At 42.5% G+C, this 12,011-nt stretch overlaps 1 protein-coding gene across 4 annotated transcripts in view; it reads left to right on the top strand.

Annotated features, from left to right (window-relative positions):
* The window catches only part of LOC123786222 (ral guanine nucleotide dissociation stimulator-like), a 46,526-nt gene that overhangs the window by 11,917 nt on the left and 22,598 nt on the right, over window positions 1-12,011 (top strand). For 3 of the 4 annotated variants that reach the window (XM_087860552.1, XM_087860553.1, XM_087860551.1), the window contains exons 2-3: window positions 7,811-7,978; window positions 9,241-9,378. The gene's annotated coding sequence lies outside the window, so the exon portion shown is untranslated. The other variant, XM_087860554.1, reaches the window with a different exon arrangement.

The following is a 12,011-nucleotide window of genomic DNA, read 5'->3' as shown; positions in this document are numbered from 1 at the left end:
AAAGGAGATTTCCAAAATGGCCAGTCATCAAATGAGGGTGTTCCCAGTCCTCTCTACACTTACTGCCGTAAATATCAGTGACCACGGTGAAAGAGAAATGCCAGGTGGAGGTGGGGGTGGAGAGGATCCAGAACACCCCAGGCTGATGGGACTTTGAATTGGTGTGGCTTCTTCAGCTCCCGGATAGTTGACGTCTGCTAACGCAGGTGTGTGTGTATGTGTGTGTGTGTGTGTGTGTGTGTGTGTGTGTGTGTGTGTGTGTGTGATAAGTTCATGAAATTGAAGAGACTTGTTCTTGTTCTTTTGCGCATAGTCCTGCAAGAAATACTACTGATGAGTTGGGCTACATTACTGGACTGAATAATGATCCCTCTAATCCTGCTTTTAATTTCTCATGCGGAGTGTTGTGATTTTGTGTATGATTCTTTAAGATTTTGTTTTTGTAAAATTCCTACATGTGGAGGGGAAATTCTATATCTGAGCAAATCATTCCAAAAATATCCTCACGTGTCGGTAAGAAACTTGAAACCCAGAGGTAGGTGGGAAGAAAGCTCTTGCTGAATACTCATCAACCAATGAACATGGCAAAGAGGAGCCCCAGGCCGGTGTTGTCCCAAGGGCCAGAGGGAGCTCTGTGGAGGCTCTGCAGATGGTTGTACTTTCCCTGCAAACACACATGGCATGAACGTGTGATTGAGGTTTTTATGACGTAAGAGGAAAAAGTTGGCTGGGGAGGGGAATAAGGGGAAAGCAAGGGATGACGCTGGTACAGCACCCTGGTGGTGGCCACTGTGGTGAGTGAAAAGGGAGGGGAAGTACAAACAAGAAAGCAGGTGCAAGTGCGGAAGAAGACGGCAGAGAGAGACCAGAGGCCGGGCAACGATTAGCAGCCCTGAGCTACAACCGGGGCTGGCTCTGCCCCCCCAGGGGCATTGTCCGGAGACATTTTTGGTCGTCACAACTGGAGAGAGGGCAATGCTGCTGGCCTCTAGTGGGTAGTAGCCAGTGATTATCCTACAGGCATAGGACAGGGCCTGCACTCGCCCACGACAGGGAACATCAGGCCTCAAATGTTAGTCGTGCTGCTGTGGAGAAGCTCTGACAGAGGAAACAGAACCCGCGGTGCAGCGGAGAAAACAGCAGACCTGTGGTGTGGGCTGGAGCCACTGGCCACCTGCATCTTGGTACCGGTGCCCTGGGAGACAGAGCCTGGCTCTTTTGTGGGTGTGTGCATGTGATGGTGACTAGCTGTTGAGTCTGGGCACACGCATTGAAGGTGAGGCCCCTGAATGGCAGAGACCTGTGGTCCGTGGGGAGAAGGGGAGGAGCCCTGTGCACACACGTGACCGGTGCATGTGCAGTATGAAGAGCTTTCCGAGGAGGGGCAAGACTTCTAGATAGCGATGAACCCTTTCACTTCTGAGACTGTCATTAAGGAAAAATCAACCAACAATGAAAGTCCCAGTGTAATCCACAGCAATCTGGAGGTTTTCACGTATTTTGTATTTTAGTGAATACGAAGGTTCGTAATATTCTCACTCCCTGACTGTGTCTTCTCTGTCTCATTTCCTGGCCTCTGTTTTCTTTGACCCCAGATTCCAAGAATTGACCAAGTTCTGGGCTTGAGCCTCTTCTGCTGTAACTCCACGCTTGCCTCCTTCGGGCTCGGAGCCAGCAGCCATGTGGCGTGAGACTCTCACTCAAGCTTTTTGTCTGGACCTTGCTTCTTGTTTGCACACTTGCCTTTTAAAATGCCCCCTGGTGACGTTGACTGACATTCTAGTGGTGTCTTAATGATGATGAGGCCAGAGCTGAGCTTATTTTCTTCCCTAACATCAGCTTCTCCTCATGACTTGACCACTTCTTTAACGGGGCTCGTGTCCTTGTGTGCGTATTAATTTCAGCCCTCCCATGCTGCTCGTCTCCAGCTCCTCCACTGAGCCATCCCTGGACAAGCCATGCAGGGGGCTTTCGCACTCCTGCTCCCTCCTTTTCCTTTGGCCGTGGTTAGCAGCATGCTCCCTGGAGCCCCACACCTGCTGTGTCATCCCTTTCTAGCCTATACTGTATATGTCATGCTGACAAAACATTGTTTTATCATAATAGTCCAGGACTTAAAAATCTACCCTAGTCTGTCCATTAACGTTGCCCTGTTGCGTTCTGTTGTACCCACGGAAGGTACCTCTAACCATTTAATTTGAGTTCAAGTGATCACGGTCATATAATTGAGGATAGAGGTCATATTCTTTATAGAGTAAAGGACTAGATCATAGTATTTCAGGCTTAGTTTATCACACGGACTCTGTTACAGCTATTTAGCTCTGTCTTTGTAGTGAGAAAGGAGACATGGACAGCACATAACGAAGAAGCGTGGCTGCGTTCCCGGGGAACTTTATTTAGGAAAGTCACTTGGCAGGCTGGATTTGGATGACAGGCCATACTTTGCAGGCCCTGATCTGTAGCAATGTTTTAAGCTCTTGGACGCCAGTGCTTACTATAAGACTAGATATGATTGACAAAGCTTGTAAATTTTGCACACGAGATAATGCTAAACTGATGTGGTTTTACCTTTATTGTGTAAACTGTTAATTTACTATATGGAAAGTTTTGTCTGCATCCATTATTGACATTGCACCGCTGGCAGAGGGTGCTCTAAATTCTGCATGCCATTTAGTCCTCACTCCAATCTAAATTCAGTTCTGAAGTAGCTTGGGCCAAGTAGGTAACTGCAGACTACTTATGACCGAACTTCTGAGACATCTTTGTGCCGTGAAGCCAAAAAACATTTTATTTACACCTTCTCATTATTCTTCATCAAATCTAATTTGAAAGCATGTATGTGAAATTTAAACTGTAAGGCTTGTGCATGTGAAAATACGAAGTAGAGATTCTTGAAGGGGCATGGGTTTTAACATTTGCATTCTATTGCCCTCTTGTGGTCAACGATGTATTGTTCTTTTTGGGGGGGGGCGGGATTTTTTTGTCTGTTCTTTTTTTTTTTTTAATTAATAATATTTTTTATTCTATTATGTTAGTCACCATTCAGTACATCCCTAGTTTTTGATGTAAATTTCCATGACTCATTACTTGCGTATAACACCCAGTGCACCATGCAATATGTGCCCTCCTTAATACCCATCACCAGTCTATCCCATTCCCCCACTCCCCTCCCCTCTGAAGCCCTGTTTGTTTCCCAGAGTCCATAGTCTCTCATGGTTCATTCCCCCTTCTGTTTACCCCCCCTTTCTTCTTCCCTTTCTTCTCCTACCGATCTTCCCGCTTCTTATGTTCCATAAATGAGTGAAACCATATGATAATTGTCTTTCTCTGTATTGTTCTTTTCAGGATGGCAAAATGTGACTTGTTTCCTAGTGATTTCGTTTTCAATTTTAAAGTGTTCAGAGACTATTTAATATTTAGGCCTAAAGGCCATTAAGGTTTAAAATGTGCATTCAGGAAGCTCATGTTCTCAGTGAGGGAGGTAAGATGTGTGTGTATGCACCAGAGAACAGTGCATGATGGAAGAAGGTCAGATGTCCATGGGTGTGGTGTCGAAATAAATGCTGACAAGGGGCCCCGAGCGCAGAGAGGCTCGTGGCAGGGGCTAACTGTGCAAGTGTCCTTGGCCTGGATGGTTTGGTAGGATGCAGGCAGTGGAAACAGATGGTAAGTGAGGGGAGACGAGGTTCAGTGGTGCTCAGGGCAGCCTCAGTTTACTGCTGCCCCCAGCAGGCAGGCTAGCAGTGAGTGGTAGAAGCTTCAGGTGGGGCAGTTCTGGTCTCGGGGTCACTCCGCTGGAAACTTGTCTTCTTACCAGTGTTTTTCTTACCTGTTGTGACCATTTGTAGGTCATGAAGTCAACGTATCAAAAGCCAGTCTTTTGGGGCGCTTGGGTGTCTCAGATGGTTAAGCGTCTGCCTTCGGCTCAGGTCATGATCTCCAGGTCCTGGGATCAAGCCCCACACTGGGCTCCCAGCTCAGCGAGGAGTCTGCTTCTCCCTCTCTCTCTCCCCCTGCTTGTGCTCTGTCTCTCTCTCCCAGATGAATAAATACAATCTTTAAAAAAAAGGCCAGTATTGTTTTAAAATAATGGAATAGAATAGAATAGGATGGACCGAAACATTTCAGAGTACCCTGCATATTCTAAGGATTAGTATTTCTTTGTAAACCTTCTAAAACAACATTTATTATCCAAATGCATATATGTTTCCGTAAAATGTCTTACTTAGGTTATGGGTCTGAAAAGTTCAAAGCACTGCTCTAAAGGTTATTTGTCGATTGTGTTGTTTTGTTGGTGTTGGTTTTGTTTTAAAAAATAACTTTATGTTTTAAAAAGTGAATGTTCATTAGACAAATAGAGTCCCAAGCCAATCACTCAAAATACTGCCATTAAGCAACCACTGTTGATGTTTGTAGAGTATCATTCCAGGTATTCCTACGTGTGTCTGTTTGACTGCCGGCCTGGCTAGCTAGAGAAGCAAATAAGAGCCTGGCAGAGCGGAGATGGGTAAGGCAGGATATAAACAGAGAGCAGCCTGGCAGACAGACAGGAAGGCTTACAGAGGAGCTGATGGACGTAAACTAACTCATCTAACACAAAGCCTTGCTTATAATAAAGTGTTAAATATCTCATGTAATTTATTGGATACCATACTAGAAGTGAAAAAGAGAATGGTTATATGGGTACAAAACGGTAGTAAGTGTATCAGGTGTTTATCCTTGCGATCCCAGGGCTGACAGAGCTGTAGCCACTGCCACCGCCCAGCGCCACAAGAGAGTGTCATACTACATATACCTAGCCCAGGAAAAGATCAAAATTCAAAGTACAGTTTCTACTGACTATGCATGACTTTCGCACTGTCATAACGTTGAAAACTTCTGAGTTGAACTGTCCTAAGTTGAGGACCATCTGTATTGGAATTCCATATTATGAATATATTATTTATATGTGTACACATATATTATCTCTTTCATATTTATTATTTTACCCAGTTTTATTCTTTTATATATATATATGCATATATATTTTTTATCCAATTAGAGTTATCCAAATAATTACCTGTTTATTGCACTTTTATCTCTTCCTAAATCTCTGATCCAGAATTATTTTCCTTCTGCCTAAAGAATAACTTTTAGTATTTCCCTTAGGTCAGATCTCCTGGTAAAAGTTTTTCTCATTTCTGTATCTGAAAATTTCTCTATTTTGCTTTTGGTTTGGAAGTGCAGTTTTTCTGGATATTGAATTCTACCCGGGCATCTGTTCTCTCTTTGCGCATTGAATATTTGTTGCATTGTCTTTGAGAAGTCATGTGAGGTCACGTGGTTGCTCCTTTGGAGGAAATGTCTCTTTTTTCCTCTGGAAGCTTGTAAGATTTTCTGATTGTTCTTGGTTTTCAGCACTTTTACTGTAAGGTACTCTGTATTTACCCTGCTTGTTTGTGATTCTTGAGTGTGTGGATTGACATCTTTTACCAATTTTGGCAAAATTCTCGGGCATTCTCTCCTCAAATATCATTTCTGCCCTCTTTTGCTAATCTTCTTTCCTTGTGCCTCTGCAGCCAAGTATAGGAGCAGCTTTTCATTGTGTTCTTTCTCTTGCCTTCCTTTCTGAGTAGGCCGTCCTTTCGTCTCACCGTGCTTCACTCTGGGTGTTTCCTTTGGTTTTTTCATCCTGTTTTCAGCCATGTCCATTCTGTTGTCAGTCCATACCCACTGAGTTTTTCATTTTGGTTATTTTATTTTTCAATTCCATTTCCATTTCTTTTTGAAACTTTCTTTATCCTGATCTCCTATGTCTTTAAAGTATTGTCTGGTTTTTATTGTGGTGTTGTTAATGTTGACTTCTTTTCTCATATTTCTGATTTTTAATGAACATGCTACATATCATATTAACCAGACAGTTTGTACAAATCATTTGGATTTTACTGTGACCTTATTTTCCTACAGAGAACATTTCTCTTTGCTTCTTAGGAGGAGGATAACATGATATACCTTTGATTTTGGATTTGGATTACCTCATTGTCTACATTTGTCCAAACTCATCACATGGTCCACTTAACATTTGTGCATTTCCTGATTTATAAATTTTATGTAAAGTAATTTTGTAAAGAAATTTTGAACTCTAAGGAAGTGATATGCATGTTGAAATGTTTAGGGGTGAAATGTACTGATGTTTGCAGATTTCTTTGCAATGCATCAAAAATAAAATGGGTTGAAAGAAGGATAAATAGGGGTGGGTTGATAGGTATGTGGTAAGCAAATCTAGCAAATGCTAATGGTAGAATCTAGGCGGCAGTACATGGTATTCACTTTAAAGTATTTCTACTTTATTGTATGGGTGAAAATATTTGTAATACAATTTGGAACAACATTAGAGTGGGACACCATTGTAGTTTGTCATACTCTTCTTTGTCTTTGTTGATCTTTCTTGAGATACAAGTCAGAATATTTGTCACATTGATATGTTACCTTCTTGTTATAACACAGACTCCTCTATTCTGGAATTTGATGTGACATCGATGGAAATGTATATATTGCATGAATCCTTGTTACACTAAAGTCTGCCTGTCATTGGATCCTGTAGCGTGAACATTAAGGACAGTATGAAATCTCTGAATCTTGAGATTTCAAGACCTAGAATCATCGCTAACTTACTTTGTAACCTTGGGAAAATATCTCATGTGTTCTGAGCCTCAGCTTAATTTTTCATTTATGGAATGAAAACACTTCTGTAGTATTGAGTTCCTCTCCTTTGTGTTTACCCCTCAGTCAGAAATATTCCTTAGAGCTCATACTCAAAAGGCAAATACATTTCTCCTTTACCGTTTTGTTTATATGTTTGGACTCTTACATTAAATCAGAAGTCTTACATGCATATGTGTAAAGAGAGTCTGTAATGTTCAAAAGTTCATGGGGTGCTGTGTGGCTCAGTCGGCTAAAGTCTGACTCTTGGTTTTGGCTCAGGCAGTGATCTCAGCATCATGGTATTGAGCCCCGTGTCAGGCTCTGTGCTCAGTGCTGGAGTCTGCTTGCTCTCTCCCTCATCCTCTGCCCTTCCCCTGCTGGGCACATGCTCTCTCTCTCTCTCTCTCTCTCTCAAATAAATGTGAGAAATCGGAAAAAAGAAAGTTCACATCAATGTGCACAGTGTTACAGCTGGCCAGAGGCTCTCTTTCATGTGTTTTCTGCGAGCAGCATTCACTAGCATACCAGTGAGTACAGACACCTGAGTACAGTCTTGACTCATTGGTATGCTGGTGAATGTGGGCTCCCAGAAAGGGATGGTAAGGTGGAAGGGAGGGGCGAAAAAGAAGGAAGGAAGAGAAAGACAAAGGGGAAGAAAAAAGAACGGCTCCAGTTATTAGCATTTGCCAACTTCTGTGGTGTAAATAATCCTTCCGTCACCAGCACGACATCCCTGCACATGGAGTTAGCGGAGGAGTGACAGTTGGCTGCAGCTGGCTGCAGTAGTCTGTCTGTTGTCTTATACTCAATTTCTAATTCATTGGGCTGTATAACTGTTATGGTTTATGTAGCCACTTCAAGTATCTGTGTAGGCGTGCGTGTTGGCTATTTTTGTGAAAAAAATATTCAGAATACAGAAGTTATTTGTAAATTGCATGACATTTTCTGGCCCAATTGAAAATGCCTTTTCTCTTCAGCAAGTTTGGTGTGCACAAAAATATCTGGCTCCGTATGTTTCAGAGGAAAGTCTGAACTTGGTGGTGGTGATTAGAAATGTCTGTTATGCGTCTGTTACAGTGATCTGAGGAGGTGTGGAGTTAAAGGGAGTCTTCTCTTTTTATTTTAGGCGTTTTTGTTGCCTTCCTGTGACATCGCTGTAACAAGGAAGGTAGTTCCAGTGTACAGAAAGTGGATCCTCCAGGACAAACCTGTGTTCATGGAAGAACCAGATAAAAAAGAAGCTGCCCTAGAAGATGCTGAAAAATTAGGATTTTCAGAGACTGACAGCAAAGAGGTAATACGTTGTCGCTTGTTTCAGTTGGGAGTACACGTATTTTAGCAAAGTCTACCCGATCGGGCGAGGGTGCCAGTCAGTGGGGCACAGGCCGGTGGGGCTCTTTTATCGTAGTTGCTGCTCTCCAGTTGCTGAGTTCCGTGAGGACCTGCTTCAGTGAGGCTGCTTCTGGGCTGTCTTCAGGATCATTGGTCACCTCCTTCCCCTCAGGCTAGGTCCGGCTGTGCATGGCAGCTTCGTCATTCACTGTGGCGGCAGAGTTGTTTTATGAACCATCGTATGTTCACACGTCTGCGTATGAGACTAAAAATGTCACTGCCGTATTGGTATTGACATGTTTAAACAAATAGCATTTGAGAAACTAAATTTAGAATGTTTTGGCAGTCTTGTCTTGTGCAGTGGCCTGCCCAGAGCAGCCGAAAGGACTAACCCAATAATGAGTGCTATCTCCTCTCTTAAGAAGCCTCACTTCAGGGCTGGGTGCTGTCCTCAGAGTGAGTGCTGCTGGAATGGAACTTTTCGTCCTGGTTAGGTAAAGCTAGAGGCTGGAAAAACCTAAAACGACACAGTGGGATCTCTTCCTGAAACAAAATATCTGTCATGTTTCTATTTCTGGCATGCTGTTTTGAAACTAGTCTGAGTAATTATTTTTTTTAAAGATTTTTATTTATTTATGCGACAGAGAGACAGCCAGCGAGAGAGGGAACATAGCAGGGGAGTGGGAGAGGAAGAAGCAGGCTCCCAGCGGAGGAGCCCAATGTGGGACTCGATCCCGGAACACCGGGATCACGCCCTGAGCCTAAGGCAGACACTTAAGCACTATGCTACCCAGGCGCCCCTGAGAAATTATTTCTAAAAGTGGGTGTTGCAGCAATTAACAACAAACATTTAAGACTATTTGTAATCAAAGGCATATCACTTTTAAATATCTATATTAATTCCATAATTTTTGATTTTTTAATATTGGTGAAATCATTTTAATAACTGGTCATGAGGTCAAAACGAATAGATAAGCAAATGGAATTTATCACACATTTTAAAGGTCTGTTTTAGAGACTCATTCAGTCACTGGACCTGTGTTTATTTCTTCAGCACATACTAAACACTAGGCACTGTTTGAGATGCTGGAGGTGGTGAACAAAATGGAAAAAAGACTCGCCCTTCTAAAATCTCTATTCTCATGAACTTTGGTGAGTGTAAGGAATTAAATATGTGAACATGTACTTCTTCCCCCTCCGTTAACTGGTTTTTATCTCCTAAAGACCTCATCTGACGGTTCTCGTCATAAGCGATCTTCCAGTTGGGGACGAACATACTCCTTCACGGGTGCAGTGAGCAGAGGATGTGTGACGCAAGAAGAAAATAAGAACAGGAAAGCCGGGGCCCAGGCTATGCTGCAGGTACGTGGCTGGCCGGAAACATAAAGACCTCCGGTTGGAGTCCATTTGAACATTTTGTTTATTGTGATAGCATCATTAAAGTACAGTGATATTTGTATCTACCTGTCAGTAAACAGCTCTTAAGTTCTCATTCTGAGTTTTCTTCCTGACCGCTCATCTTCAGTTTGTAAAGATTCTTTTCTAGTCGAAGGAGACCTATGAGCCGGTTGCAGGTTTTTGAGAGGGATTATTACGCAGTGAATGTGAAATGACCGAGATCCAAATCTTAAAAAGCAAGTCCTGAACACATATGGGGAGTTAGTCCGTCATCTGGACTCTAATTTGCAAGACAAGCATGGTGATTCTATAATCCCATAAAGAATATTCTTCTTAAAAATTGCCTGTTTGATGATAAATGCTGTACTTTTTAAATCTTTATCTATATGAATATATAAAATAGAACCAGTGCCATTTGGGAACATTGGAAAGAACAGCTTTGGCTGATCACTTAATCTTCCCAGACCTCAGGATTTTACCTCAAAAATGGGGATTGGGAGATTGATTACCTCTTGGCTCCCATCTAGGTGGAAGGTTGTTAGGTCTCTAAGTGAAAACACAGAATGCCTCTTTTTCCCCTGCTCCCTGGCGCCCACCCTCTACCCCATATCCACCTGAGCTAGCATAGGCATAGCTTGCCTGTTGCCCAATTTTCAATGACATGCTTTTGTCATCCATCTCTCAGTAGGATTCCTTGTCATGGTATCCTTTTTGCTTTCAGGTTCATTAGCAGTTTAATACTCCGTAACTATTGAATCTTCTCATTTTTCAGTGAAAATCAGCAAATAATTGGAAATCAACTTGAAACAAAATGAAGATGATTTTACTTGAGTTGCTTCCAAGAACTCCGGTGCCAGTTGTTAGGAAAATCTGTGCCCTCACCAGAGAAGTGCATGCTGGAGTCCCTAGCCTGTGTCCCTTGGTATTCCTTGTCCTCCAAGTGGATTGCCATATGCCATCCTCAGCCATCCCACTGCCAGTATCTCCCTAGGTTCAGGAGAGTGTTAATTTGTTTTCTGAAAGGATGAGTTACATCGACTTGGCCAGACCAAGAAAAAATACTTTCCACTTGATTGTAGCACAACAGTGTTCAAAAATGTTTAGTTTGGATTCTAATAGCTGTGTTTGTTCTCTTTGTATCCAGTATCTTTGGTCCTTTCCTTGGTTCATTAGGAAAAAGTGGCCAAGTACAGGTTGAATAAGCTAGTACTCTTCTCCAGTTGCTGTTGAGAGGTACAATTTGGACGTATTAATTTTTTTTTAATTTTTACCTTAACCAGTACTGACATGGTAGTAAGAAAGATTCATGGAGTTGGCATTTTGATCTTTTTTAAAAAAGAAAATGAGCGGAGAATATAATATATGAAGACTCCTCACTTTTACTTGGGAGTATGCAAAGTTTCCAATTCACATCAAGAAACCAAATACCTTGAGGGAAAGATCTGTCTTGCAGCAGATCGTCTATGCCCTACGTCTTCCAAACACATGGCCGCGAGGGGCAGCTGGGTGGCTCAGTCGGTTAAGCCTCCGACTCTTGATCTCTCAGCTCAGGTCTTGATCTCAGTCAGGGTAGTAAAAAAATAAAGTGGCCACTAAAATTATACTACCACTGCTAGAGTTGGTTAGTCAAAAAGTTCTTTGTTTTCCTTTTTCCCACTTGAAAGCTAGGAAAGTCTTCACAATTGCTGTTATCATCTGTTACCAATTATTACAGTGCTTATTTAGTAATTCTTTCTAGAAAAGTAGGCCCTGACACCTTTTTAATCTTGCACAAGATAATCTTAGAGGCTGTCAATATCTAAATTCACCCACTTGACTTTTGAGCATGTTTATTTTAATTTCTTCAGTCCGTTTGTGCATCTATTTTAAGATGTTGTGTTGATAGATTTCATTCCCAGGTGAGCCAGAGAATTCTGTTTGTTCCCAGATCCTTTGAATTTGTACTGCTGAACACAAGGGAGACTTAAGAAGGCATAGGATCTAGGTAGATGGTACCCATCCACCTTCATCACCAGACTGACAACTCAGTCTCCTAAACTGAAGGGTCACTGGAGTCGTCTGTGTCAGTAGTAACACAGTGGTAACTTTACTGTAGTGCCCCTAAGCAGTCACTTACGACTACGTAACAGGCCACATCTGTGCGTCTCACAATTTTCTACTGAAACACCCCTGACAGGAACTTGTACCCCAAAGGTCTGAGGTAGAGTGTAGAGCTGTTGGCTGGTCATCTAAGTTTTTTTAAATCTGTTTTTATCTCAAGAATTCACATAGGTTTTATATCCTACTGCCTAATATCGTTCTCCTAGTCAAGGTATATGCACCTGGAAGCTCTGTACTGTTGACCATGTGGCCTTGCCGGTTTCCTGCCTCCCTACAGCTACTAGAGATCTGCGCCCGTGTTGGGTGGTGCTGGCCGTGCTTCCTACCTGCAAAGTTCATGTGCTGGGAGATTTCACAGCAATCAGATGGTTTTTCCCAGCCACTGTCTGACCACTGCTCCTCTTCCTCTCCCCGTCCCCGACCCCAAAATTTCTCACCCAGAAGCAGTGATCCTATCTTACTGTTTTCCCCTTTTCTTTTGAGGTAATGTAAAAAGA

This window comes from Ursus americanus, unplaced genomic scaffold, assembly GCF_024610735.1.
Source record: "Ursus americanus isolate L20-20 unplaced genomic scaffold, mUrsAme1.1.p SCAF_68, whole genome shotgun sequence".
NCBI lineage: Eukaryota > Metazoa > Chordata > Mammalia > Carnivora > Ursidae > Ursus > Ursus americanus.
This window is presented reverse-complemented; position numbering and strand designations above follow the sequence as displayed.